Source organism: Salmo salar, chromosome 07 (assembly GCF_965601325.2).
Source record: "Salmo salar chromosome 07, fSalSal1, whole genome shotgun sequence".
NCBI classification, from domain to species: Eukaryota; Metazoa; Chordata; class Actinopteri; order Salmoniformes; family Salmonidae; genus Salmo; species Salmo salar.
Window position 1 is genome coordinate 56461252 of NC_138297.1, and position 13140 is coordinate 56474391.

Here is a 13140-nt window from a genome sequence, read left to right on the forward strand (position 1 = left end):
ATCTCTCTCTCTGTTACTCTGTCCTATGCTACATCTCTCTCTCTCTGTTACTCTGTCCTATGCTACATCTCTCTCTCTCTCTGTTACTCTGTCCTATGCTACATCTCTCTCTCTCTCTCTGTTACTCTGTCCTATGCTACATCTCTCTCTATCTGTTACTCTGTCCTATGCTACATCTCTCTCTCTCTGTTACTCTGTCCTATGCTACATCTCTCTCTCTCTCTCTCTCTCTGTTACTCTGTCCTATGCTACATCTCTCTCTCTCTCTGTTACTCTGTCCTATGCTACATCTCTCTCTCTCTCTGTTACTCTGTCCTATGCTACATCTCTCTCTCTGTTACTCTGTCCTATGCTACATCTCTCTCTCTGTTACTCTGTCCTATGCTACATCTCTCTCTATCTGTTACTCTGTCCTATGCTACATCTCTCTCTCTGTTACTCTGTCCTATGCTAAATCTCTCTCTCTGTTACTCTGTCCTATGCTACATCTCTCTCTCTCTCTCTCTCTGTTACTCTGTCCTATGCTACATCTCTCTCTCTCTCTCTCTCTCTCTGTTACTCTGTCCTATGCTATCTCTCTCTCTCTCTCTCTCTCGGTTACTCTGTCCTATGCTACATCTCTCTCTCTCTGTTACTCTGTCCTATGCTACATCTCTCTCTCTGTTACTCTGTCCTATGCTACATCTCTCTCTCTGTTACTCTGTCCTATGCTACATCTCTCTCTCTGTTACTCTGTCCTATGCTACATCTCTCTCTCAAGTGTAGCTCATAACACAAACAGATCAATCACCTTTTAATAGCACTATCCTAGGCCTGATCTCCCTGCAGGACATTCAGGGACTTGACCCTGTCTCTGTGCCCCATGTAGTGTTGACCTTGGTCGGCCTCACTGCTTCTCTGAGCCTGCCTGGGGGTAGTTGGCTGGATACTGAGGCATGAGTAGTGGTGCTGAGGGGCACACTCAGAAACATACAACTGCCCACACATTACTGCCTTCTATCAGGACTCTGAGTGTACATGCTTGAAATACATTTCCATTGAGGAATGGTTGTATTTAGAGACCCACCCACGTCCACCCACATACATAGTCATGAGTGTGTGCAACACACACACACACACACACACACACACACGCACACACCAAAGCCCCCAAGACGTTAAAACCTTTTGCCAGAGTTAGTTAATTGTTGGTGTGTTACAGAAAGGCAAATAAACGGTACTTAATGCCGACTTTGTAGAAAATGGAGATATTTGTTGTGACATTCCGTTCTTCAGAAGAAACACATTGCCTTTTTAGTTTCACGCTAAACCCTTCCAATTAGCTATTAAGCTTGAGAAAAAACTATGTCTCTGCCCTGATTGGCTTTTTGTTCAATTTGACACATATTGATCAATTATTTACACAAGGGGGATTATGCATAATTTAGTTTGGCTAACATTCTCAAATTTCACTTCCCTCACTATCAATTACACATGCATGCCAGCTTCCTGTTTCAGTCAGAAGATTACCTGACTAATTACTGTCTATGCTTTTCATAGAGAGCAAAGTTAAATATAACCCCCCCCCCATTCACCCACATGGTACATTCCTAATAAGCTTATATAGGAAGATAGACAGCCCATTTTCAGATAACAGGGGGTTGGAGTTCTCAGTTATTCTCACACATAATCATTAGATTATTGTATGATTCTATCTACATGTCTACCATCCTGCTATGTGAAAATTGTGTATGTCTCACAACTGTCAACTGCATAAAACTTAAAACACAGGAAATCAAGATTTGAATTTTTGTTTGACTCCGTTTAGTCCTCTGTGAGCAATCAACTCAGTTTTGGCGCGCTTGTCGTCAGTTTAAAAATGAAATATGTACGTCTGTTAGGGAGCCCTCTGTCTTTCCTGACATGCAGCAGAACAAGTGGAAAGAGAGAATGAGAGAGAGTCATAAAATAAGATAAATGTGTCTGTGGGAAAATTTACAAGCCTTCTCTTTCTTCACTGGTGTTTTGTTCTACTGCGCCTGACAAAGACAGGTCCTGTCCCACTGCACTGTGCTCAATGGAGCAGAGAGAGAGAGTGAGAGAAGGAGAGAGAGGGTAGGAAGTCACGTCACGACAGGGGGATATAGATGGAGAGAGGAGAGAGAGGGTTGGAAGTTACGTCACGACAGGGGGATATAGATGGGGAGAGAGAGTGAGAGGAGAGAGAGGGTAGGAAGTCACGTCATAACAGGGGGATATAGATGGAGAGAGGAGAGAGAGGGTTGGAAGTCACATCACGACAGGGGGATATAGATGGGGAGAGAGAGAGAGAGTGAGAGGAGAGAGAGGGTAGGAAGTCACGTCATAACGGGGATATAGATGAGGAGAGAGAGGGTAGGAAGTCACGTCACGACAGGGGGATATAGATGGGGAGAGAGAGAGAGAGTGAGAGGAGAGAGAGGGTAGGAAGTCACGTCAAAACAGGGGGATATAGATGGAGAGAGGAGAGAGAGGGTAGGAAGTCACGTCAAAACAGGGGGATATAGATGGAGAGAGGAGAGAGAGGGTAGGAAGTCACGTCATAACAGGGGGATATAGATGGAGAGAGGAGAGAGAGGGTAGGAAGTCACGTCAAGACGGGGGATATAGATGGAGAGAGAGGGTAGGAAGTCACGTCATAACAGGAGGATATAGATGAGAGAGGAGAGAGAGGGTAGGAAGTCACGTCAAGACAGGGGGATATAGATAGAGAGAGGGTAGTAAGTCACGTCAAGACAGGGGGATATAGATCGAGAGAGGGTGAAATATAGATAGTGGAAGGAGAGGAGATATATATATATATATATAGAGAGAGAGACATGTTGCATTCTGACTTCATGACAGGCCACTGACTCCTTTTTATCCTCTCTAATGCTTCACTCAGTCTATTGCTAAAACTCTCCTTTTGTGTGTGTGTGTATGTGTGCGTGAGTGAGTGTGTTCGTTCGTGTATGTGTGAGTGTGCGGCGTGCACTTCCATACGTGTACCCTCACCCACTCTCTTAACCACCCATCACCATGCCAATCACATCACATCCTCAAACACACTATTTCCCCATGAGGATTATCAGCATTATTCTGTCATTATCCTTTCTGTCATTTACATTCATCTTGAGGACAACGGCTTTAGTGGTCTGCTGTGTGACCGCTGTGGTACTGAGAGGATAGAGATGGATATCTGATTGGAGACCGGTCCTTCAACAGCCTTTTAACATTTTACACTAATGAAGTGATTTTAAATTAAGAATGTTGGTTAGGTTTATGAGAGAGGGAGAGCGAGAGAGAGAGAGAGCAAAGGCTATGGAAAGGTAGAGCTAGCAAGAGAGTGCAGAGGATAAAGGGAGAGAGAGAGAGAGAGAGAGAGAGAGAGAGAGAGAGAGAGAGAGAGAAGAAGGATGAAGAGTGTCCAGTGAATTAGAGGTGTGGACTCTCGTCCTCCCTGAGAGATTTAACTGGATTTCTGCTGGATTTGAGAGGATTCCCAAATGGAGATGACTTGACTCTGGGCGACACCACTTATGTTTAACAGGTTGGCCATAGTCACATGAAGGCACAGGGAATGATGTTTCACACTCCTTGGTAATGGACTGATTTACATGCACGTCTCAGATTTGCTAAAGTGTGTGTGTTGTACAGTGCCTTCAGAAATAATTCAGCGTGAGCGAGTGAGTTGGAGAGTGAGGAAGGCTATATTAACGAAGCCCTGACACCCCAGTCTCTATGGCTTCATCCTATCTAGCTGGCCTTGGGTCTGGACAGGAATGTCAATAAAACAGACTGAATCAAACTGGCCACGTCATCTTTAACTAGTATTTATTCAGTCATGTAGGTGGGAAACACTTCATTTGAAGGTAGAAACACTACTATCTGAAAGTATACTTTATGGGCCAGTTTCCCAGACACAGATTAAGTCTTGGACTAAAAAGTGCTTTCCATGGAGAATCTCCATTGTGAATCCTTTTTGATCCCAGACGAGGCTTGAACTGTGTCTGGGCAAGCGTCCCTATGGGTAATACTCCTGGTTTTCTTCCTGGCAATTGTTGAGAAATAATGAGACATTGTGATCCAGAATTTAATTCTACAGTTGACTCAATATAAAGATTTTTCCTCAGTATTTCATAGTACAGTATCTGTCTAATATTTGCATACTAGTACACTTGATTTATTGTATAAGTATTTCATAATGATGAAATATATTATTCTAAAAGCTAGACTATTTAAAAAAAAAAAAACATTTCACGTTTGCCCTGATCAGTTCAATCAATGAGTGTATTCAAGTATGAAATGGCTTCTTTATGACCATGTTTTACAATGTTACTCAGATAATGATCTAGACGTAAAACAAGGGGGTCCATACTAAAGTCTGGCAGCCTGGATGTTGTTGACGAAACACAAGGGGGTCCATACTAAAGTCTGGCAGCCTGGATGTTGTTGACGTAAAACAAGGGGGTCCATACTAAAGTCTGGCAGCCTGGATGTTGTTGACGTAAAACAAGGGGGTCCATACTAAAGTCTGGCAGCCCGGATGTTGTTGACGTAAGACAAGGGGGTCCATACTAAAGTCTGGCAGCCCGGATGTTGTTGACGTAAAACAAGGGGGTCCATACTAAAGTCTGGCAGCCCGGATGTTGTTGACGTAAAACAAGGGGGTCCATACTAAAGTCTGGCAGCCCGGATGTTGTTGACGTAAAACAAGGGGGTCCATACTAAAGTCTGGCAGCCCGGATGTTGTTGACGTAAAACAAGGGGGTCCATACTAAAGTCTGGCAGCCCGGATGTTGTTGACGTAAAACAAGGGGGTCCATACTAAAGTCTGGCAGCCCGGATGTTGTTGACGTAAAACAAGGGGGTCCATGCTAAAGTCTGGCAGCCTGGATGTTGTAGATGTAAGACAAGGGGGTCCATGCTAAAGTCTGGCAGCCCGGATGTTGTTGACGTAAAACAAGGGGGTCCATACTAAAGTCTGGCAGCCCAGATGTTGTTGACGTAAAACAAGGGGGTCCATACTAAAGTCTGGCAGCCCGGATGTTGTTGACGTAAAACAAGGGGGTCCATACTAAAGTCTGGCAGCCCGGATGTTGTTGACGTAAAACAAGGGGGTCCATACTAAAGTCTGGCAGCCTGGATGTTGTTGACGTAAAACAAGGGGGTCCATACTAAAGTCTGGCAGCCCGGATGTTGACGAAAAACAAGGGGCTCCATACTAAAGTCTGGCAGCCCGGATGTTGTTGACGTAAAACACGGGGGTCCATACTAAAGTCTGGCAGCCTGGATGTTGTTGACGTAAGACAAGGGGGTCCATACTAAAGTCTGGCAGCCCGGATGTTGTTGACGTAAAACAAGGGGATCCATACTAACATCTGGCAGCCCGGATGTTGTTGACGACAAACAAGGGGGTCCATACTAAAGTCTGGCAGCCTGGATGTTGTTGATGAAAAACAAGGGGGTCCATACTAAAGTCTGGCAGCCCAGATGTTGTTGACGTAAAACAAGGGGTTCCATACTAAAGTCTGGCAGCCCGGATGTTGTTGACGAAAAACAAGGGGGTCCATACTAAAGTCTGGCAGCCCGGATGTTGTTGACGTAAGACAAGGGGGTCCATACTAAAGTCTGGCAGCCTGGATGTCGTTGACTTAAGACAAGGGGGTCCATACTAAAGTCTGGCAGCCTGGATGTTGTTGACGAAAAACAAGGGGCTCCATACTAAAGTCTGGCAGCCCGGATGTTGTTGACGAAAAACAAGGGGTCCATACCAAAGTCTGGCAACCCGGATGTTGTTGACGAAAAACAAGGGGGTCCATACTAAAGTCTGGCAGCTCGGATGTTGTTGATGAAAAACAAGGGGGTCCATACTAAAGTCTGGCAGCCTGGATGTTGTTGACTCAGAGTGAGGATCTACAACCATCTAATTTTCCACATCACTGCTTGTCTTTCTGAAACCAAGCTAGCCAATGTTTGGCTGTCCTTTTAGGAAAATAACTGGTGTTGTATGTCATTGAAGCTTGAATGCTTCATAGTCCGAATTGAGGTCATTTCATTCCAACTTCAAATCCAATCCATGAGACGGATAAAATCTTAATTGAAAATAATGGTAAATTCTCCTATTTATACAGGGTCAGTTGAATTGAGTTGAGATGGTGTTGACCCCAGCCTGCAGATCCAGGATGTCAGAGAATGGATTTGGTATTGCCGGGCAGTCACGGTCAATAGTCCCCAGTGGTTATTGACTGTGACCACTCCTGTGTCCTGGTTTACCTTCTGGTCAGAACAGCAGCCAACCAACAGGCTAGGATCCAACAGGTCTGAATCCCGACTGACCAGGTCCAGAGGAGTCAGAGTCATGGCAGCTAGAGGAGCCAACACCCCCCTATTTCCTATTACATCCAGTGGTACTTCAATCTGATCAGGTGTCGCACTAAAATGACCAACTAAACATCTTGCCATCTGTGGTCTATCAAATCGGATCATGACTGAAATTTGCTCGATTAACATTAGTATCTGAGAACAGAACCTGTTTATACTCCCCAAAGAGTTCTATTACATCTCAGGTATTCACCTAATCTGAATACCGTTCCCCCATGACGTATTCAACCATTCAACCTGCTTGATCATAGATCCTATGTTCATCCAGCCTTTCTCTGGTATCCCATTTCCCCCCTGCCCTTACTACTGACAGAGTGAACTCTAGCCTACCTGCCTGTGAATACCTAGCTATTAGAACATCACACCAACGTTAGTTTTAGCCTTTGAGTCAATGAATGTGGCGAACCTGCCTATGACAAGCGTCACCCACCCAGACACCAGCGTTCCACTGACTAGCTTTGCCATGGTGACAACCGTAGCAAAAGACGTCGTGCTAATCCTGTGATGTGAGGGGCTTTAGTGGTCTGCTATGCTGCTTTATCAGAGTGCTGCTACCGCTGATCCTAATGGTACATATGTGCTTTACACTAACACCCCCCCCCCCCCCCCCCCACACACACACTCACACACACACACTGTCATGCTATAGAGGTGGAGGATGTTTGTATAGACTCCAATACACACGCCTATAGTATCCACTGGCTCACATGATGACATGAACGCCATGGATTTCTACAGTATACATACACACGTTCATACATTCATCAGAATGTACACACACACACACCTATGTAGACAAGCAATCCCAGGCATAAATTAACACAGGCCACACACACACACACACACACACACTGCTGACCATGGCTGTGCTGCAGATTTAGCCCAGAATGATTCCTTCCCTCCGCTCCTCCTGATGCTAGTCAAACAGCCTCAGCTGCTGCCTCCGTGTGTGTGTGTGTGTGTGTGTGTGTGTTAATGTATGCCTGGGATTGCTTGTCTACACAGGTGTGTGTGTGTCTACCTATAAAGGCTGTTATAGAAGAGTGTGTGTCGTGTCATCTGGAGAGATTGAGCAGCTGAATCCACACCCCCAAATGTGAGCTTGTAGAAATTGTGTTTTTCTGTAAGAGTGACAGAGTCTATCTATAAAGGCTGTAGAGGAAGAGTGTGTTGTCTCGGTGACGGTGTGTGTCATTCTCTTACAGCTTTTTACCCCTTTTCTCTATACATGAGGATCATAAACTACACACACAAGCACGCACACGCACACCATGGAAAGTGTTCAGAATCAAAAAGAGCCACTCACCCAACCACAAGTGAAAGGGAAGAGCTTGTGAATCCACTAAATCCAGCAGGGAGCTGCAGCAGAGAACCGTCTCCCTGTGTGTGTGAATGTGTGTGGAATTGTGTTCCAGGCACTCACTCTATCTCACTCTCTCCCTCCCTCCTATTCTCTCTCTCTCTTATATTCTCTCTCTCTCACTCTCCATCTCGTACTCTTGTTGGCTCCCTCTCTCTCATTCTCTCTCCTTGCTCACTCTCCTCTCCGTCAGCCTCTCTTCTCCCTCCCTCTCTTCTCTCCCTCCCGTCTCTCTTTCTGCCCCTAACCCCCTGCATAAGTAGTCCAGTGTGAAGCTCTGTGACAATGCCTGTGGTCACACCTCACTGAGCAAATTGTTCATTAGGAGAGTCTCTCTACGGTGTGGACACTGGCCACTAGATAGTTAGACGGGCAAGAATGTCTAGTACACTCAATCCCACACACTTACAAGTACAAAACAGACACAAATGTATTAGCAAGCTAATGTACATGCACACACACTTTGACAGTGTACTCTATTGAACATAATCAAGCATGCACGCACACACACACACACATGTTATGTTCTTGTATCCTCGTGGGGACCTAAAATGTATTTCCATTCAAAATCCTATTTTCCCTAACCCTTACCATAACCCTAACCTTAACCCTAACCTTAACCTGTAACCCAACCCCTAAAACCTAACCTTAAACCTAACCACTAACTTCTAACCCTAATTGTAAACCTAACCCCTAAGCTTAAAATAATGTTGTCCTCATGGGGACATGGGAAATGTCCCCACGAGGAAGAATTTTTTCTTGTTTTACTATACCCTTGCAGGGACTTTTAGTCTGCTATCCAGTTGCAAATACACACACACACACCGCACTAAACCATCACATTATGTCATGCCTCCAGGTCTGTGAAGTTCACCTTTGACATGATTCAGAATGGTCCATTTCTCAAACTCTGTCCGCCTTATCTTTGATGCCAATCTGAGATCTAAGATGTTCAATCAGAAATGTCATTGTGAAGCCCAACATTCCCCAGATGATTGTTCTTGTCCCATCCGTAGATCCTCAGGAATTTACTAAATATAGAAACAATCAGAGAGGTCCCCAGCCCAAGGAAACATAATTTCCTGAACAGCCAGGTCTCCTCCATGCTGAATTCCTTCCCGGTTCGGTCCGTTTGGACATATTATTGTCTCAATAACGGATTTGACCTTGAGCCACCTTTCTATTCTTACCACTTGACCTTTGCCCTGGTGTGATATGAGGTGCTAGTTCCATTCCAGTTATGGTGGCGGCATAGAGGTCTCCTAAAAAATGGCTATGCTGATTTGTATTGTTGAATAATACCCCTTGAAGTTGAATAGTACGACACATTAATTGTGTTCACTAGTTCAGGCTAATCTGTTGTGCCATACAAAACATTACAGGTAATTGTTCAACATGAACTGTTGTAGCTTTTATTAGCTAGTCCTGGTCGCTACTGTTTAACAGTTTGAATGAACAATCCAGAATGTTAACGTTAGCTAACGTTCCACAGACCTATGCCTTTGTCACGACTTCCGCCGAAGTCGGTCCCTCTTCTTGTTCGTTCGGCGGTCGACGTCACCGGCCTTCTAGCCATCACCGATTCACTTTTCATTTTCCATTTGTTTTGTCTTTGTTTTACACACCTAGTTTCAATTCCACAATTACATGTTCATTATTTAACCCTCTGTTTTCACCATGGTTTTTGTGAGTGATTGTTTTATTGTAAGTTCGGTCCGATGTTTGTGGGCTTGCTTTACTTCATGTATTTGGAAATTTTGAGTAAAGTTCATTGTGTTACTCATCTCTGCTGTCCTGCGCCTGACTCCTCTGCACCAGCTACACCCAAAACCTTACAGCCTTGTTGAACGCACTACTGATGAACATCAAATGAATTGAGCATTCCAAATGGTATATCCAACATGGCCGCCAGCCCACCCACCACTGAACGTCTGTGAGGGTGCGGACATCTTTGATGTAGCTGTCTATTGAGGTATGAGCTTTTGTGTCTAGGTATAACTGTGACCTGTATGCTCTAGTCGGCTGGCCCTCGCTACTTATTCGTTGCCAGACCCACTGGCTCCAGGTCATCTATAAGTCTATGCTAGGTAAAGCTCCGCCTTATCTCAGCTCTCTGGTCACGATAACAACAACCCACCCGTAGCACGCGCTCCAGCAGGTATATCTCACTGGTCATCCCCAAAGCCAACACCTCCTTTGGCCGCCTTTCCTTCCAGTTCTCCGCTACCAATGACTGGAACGAATTGCAAAAATCGCTGAAGCCTTATATTTCCCTCATTAACTTTAAACATCAGCTATCTGAGCAGCTAACCGATCGCTGCAGCTGTACATAGTCCATCTGTAAATAGCCCACCCAATCTACCTACCTCATCCCCATATTGTTTTTATTTACTTTTCTGCTCTTTTGCACACCAGTATCTCTACTTGCACATCATCATCTGCTCATTTATCACTCCAGTGTTAATCTGCTAAATTGTAATTACTTCACTACTATGGCCTATTTATTGCCTACCTCCTCATGACTTTTGCACACACTGTATATAGACTTTCTTTTTTTCTATTGTGTTATTGACTGTACCCTTGTTTATTCCATGTGTAACACTGCTTTACTTTATCTTGGCCAGGTCACAGTTGTAAATGAGAACTTGTTCTCAACTAGCCTACCTGGTTAAATAATGGTGGGAGAAAACATTTAAATAAATCCTACCTGGCTACAGCTCCAACTCTTCATTAATTCATATCTAATATTCGTAACAACATAATGCGAGTCTGCCTCCCCCAAACTCGCCTTTCTGATAGTGCCGTAATACCAATCCTAAGTAGTACAAGGGGCTTGATTTTAAACATCACACAGCTGTTATGTAGACCTCCTGTGCAGTGCATGTTAATGGTAACCAGGGGCTCAGCAATGGGCTCCCAGCCCAGCCTGCGGTCCCTGGTGAGGTGAAAATGTAATATTTCCCATGAGGCCATAGTAGTCTGCGTTGGAAGTTTCAGCTTCTGTCTAGAGCGATCTAGTCAAACAAGCATTGATCTGCGTGTGTGTGTGTGTGTGTGTGTTTAAATGCCAGTGTTTAGGCCTACACCATGGCTCTAACAACGATCATCATCCAATCCCAACACACATCTACAGTATGTACATTATGAAGATGTATTGAACAGTTGGCCAAGGCACTGACCTTCTGAAGACAACAACATAACCCACTGACACACAGTAACCTTTGCTGAGATATGGAAGTCCCCCTTTGGTATGTTCATGTGATTGGTATCTGATGGAGTTGTTGTTCGTGTTGGGGTGATTCTACTGCCCGACAATGACTGGCATCTTTAGGACACGAGGAGGTAGACAGGCGTTTTCCCCAGAGAATAGGCAGTGTGTGTGTGTGTGTGTGTGTGGTGTGGTGTGGTGTGGTGTGTGTGTGTGTGTGTGTGTGTGTGTGTGTGTGTGTGTGTGTGTGTGTGTGGTGTGTGTGTGTGTGTGTGTGTGTTCACTCTCTCTCTGACCCGTCCCTAGGCTCCTTGCATCCGGACAGTGTAAAACAATGGCAGCCTGTAAGGTTCATAAAGTTGCTTTGTTTGAAGGAAACAATGGAGTGGAACGGTCCATAATAGCTGTGCCATCTATAGCTCCACTATAGTTCCACTGCCCCGTCCCTCTGTTCCTTTTCTTAGAACACAAGGCAGGATAACATACGGTTTTGTAATGGAACTATTTTAGTAGTGTTTTGATGCTGTTGAAGTAGGCCTGAAGTCTGTTTTTATGTTATCATTCTGTTGTTGTTGTCTAAAAGGGTAAGGTGTGTGTGTGTGTGTGTGTGTGTGTGTGTGTGTGTGTGTGTGTGTGAGAGAGAGATGGGAGAGAGATAACATACAGAGGAAGAGAGAGATGGGGAGATAGAGATAACATACAGAGAAGAAGAGAGAGATGGGAGAGAGAGAGATAACATACAGAGAAGAAGAGAGAGATGGGGAGAGAGATAGAGATAACATACAGAGAAGAAGAGAGAGATGGGAGAGAGATAGAGATAACATACAGAGAAGAAGAGAGAGATGGGAGAGAGATAGAGATAACATACAGAGAAGAAGAGAGAGATGGGAGAGAGATATAACATACAGAGAGGAAGAGAGAGATGGGAGAGAGAGATAGAGATAACATACAGAGAGGAAGAGAGAGATAACATACAGAGAGGAAGAGAGAGATGGGGAGAGAGATAGAGGTAACATACAGAGGAAGAGAGAGATGGGAGAGAGATAGAGATAACATACAGAGAGGAAGAGAGAGATGGGGAGAGAGAGAACATACAGAGAGGAAGAGAGATGGGGAGAGAGAGAACATACAGAGAGGAAGAGAGAGATGGGGAGAGAGATAGAGATAACATACAGAGAGGAAGAGAGAGATGGGGAGAGAGATAGAGATAACATACAGGGTGGAAGAGAGAGATGGGGAGAGAGATAGAGATAACATACAGAGAAGAAGAGACATAGAGATAACATACAGAGAGGAAGAGAGAGAGAGATAACATACAGAGGAAGAGTCGAGATGGGGAGAGAGAGATAACATACAGAGAGGAAGAGAGATGGGGAGAGAGATAGAAATAACATACAGAGAGGAAGAGAGAGATGAGGGGTAGAGATAACACAGAGAAGAAGAGAGAGATGGGAGAGAGAGAGATAACATACAGAGTGGAAGAGAGAGAGAGAGATAACATACAGAGAGGAAGAGAGAGAAGGTGTGAGAGAGAGAGAGAGAGAGAGAGAGAGAGAGAGAGAGAGAGATAACATACAGAGAGGAAGAGAGAGATGGGGAGAGAGATAGAGATAACATACAGAGAGGAAGAGAGAGATGGGGAGAGAGAGAGATAACATACAGAGAGGGAGAGAGAGATGGGGAGAGATAGAGATAACATACAGAGAGGGAGAGAGAGATGGGGAGAGAGAGATGTGGAGAGAGATAGAGATAACATACAGAGAGTGAGAGAGAGATAACATACAGAGATATGGGGGGAGAGAGAGAGAGAGAGAGAGAGAGAGAGAGAGAGAGAGAGATGTTCTTATGTGCATGTATGTTCTAATGTACTGTGTGCAAGTGTATGTGAGAGTGTGTGTACTGGTATACGCTTAATTGTGTGTATATGTATGTGTTATAATCAGGGCTTCAAATCAACTTTTTGGTCCACTAGCCACTGTGGCAAGTACCAGCCAAAATATTTTTGGGCCGCAATAATTACACCAAAACACAACAAAATTGATGATCATGCTTTGTAATGTTTCTAAAACAATAAATGTATTACTAGTAAGAAGTAACTAATGTGGTATATTTAAACAATAAGATCCGAGGGGATGTGGTATATGGCCAATATACCATGGCAAAGAGCTGTTCCTAACCACGACACAACACA

General features: G+C 44.5%; 1 protein-coding gene across 1 annotated transcript in view; it reads right to left on the minus strand.

The window, feature by feature from the left end:
- Positions 1-7980, minus strand: part of LOC123723793 (uncharacterized) — a 32854-nt gene extending 24874 nt beyond the window's left edge. Inside the window, exon 1 of the mRNA XM_045722224.2 lies at positions 7688-7980. The gene's annotated coding sequence lies outside the window, so the exon portion shown is untranslated. The remainder of the gene's footprint in view (positions 1-7687) is intronic.
- Between the last annotated feature and the right edge of the window lie 5160 nt (positions 7981-13140).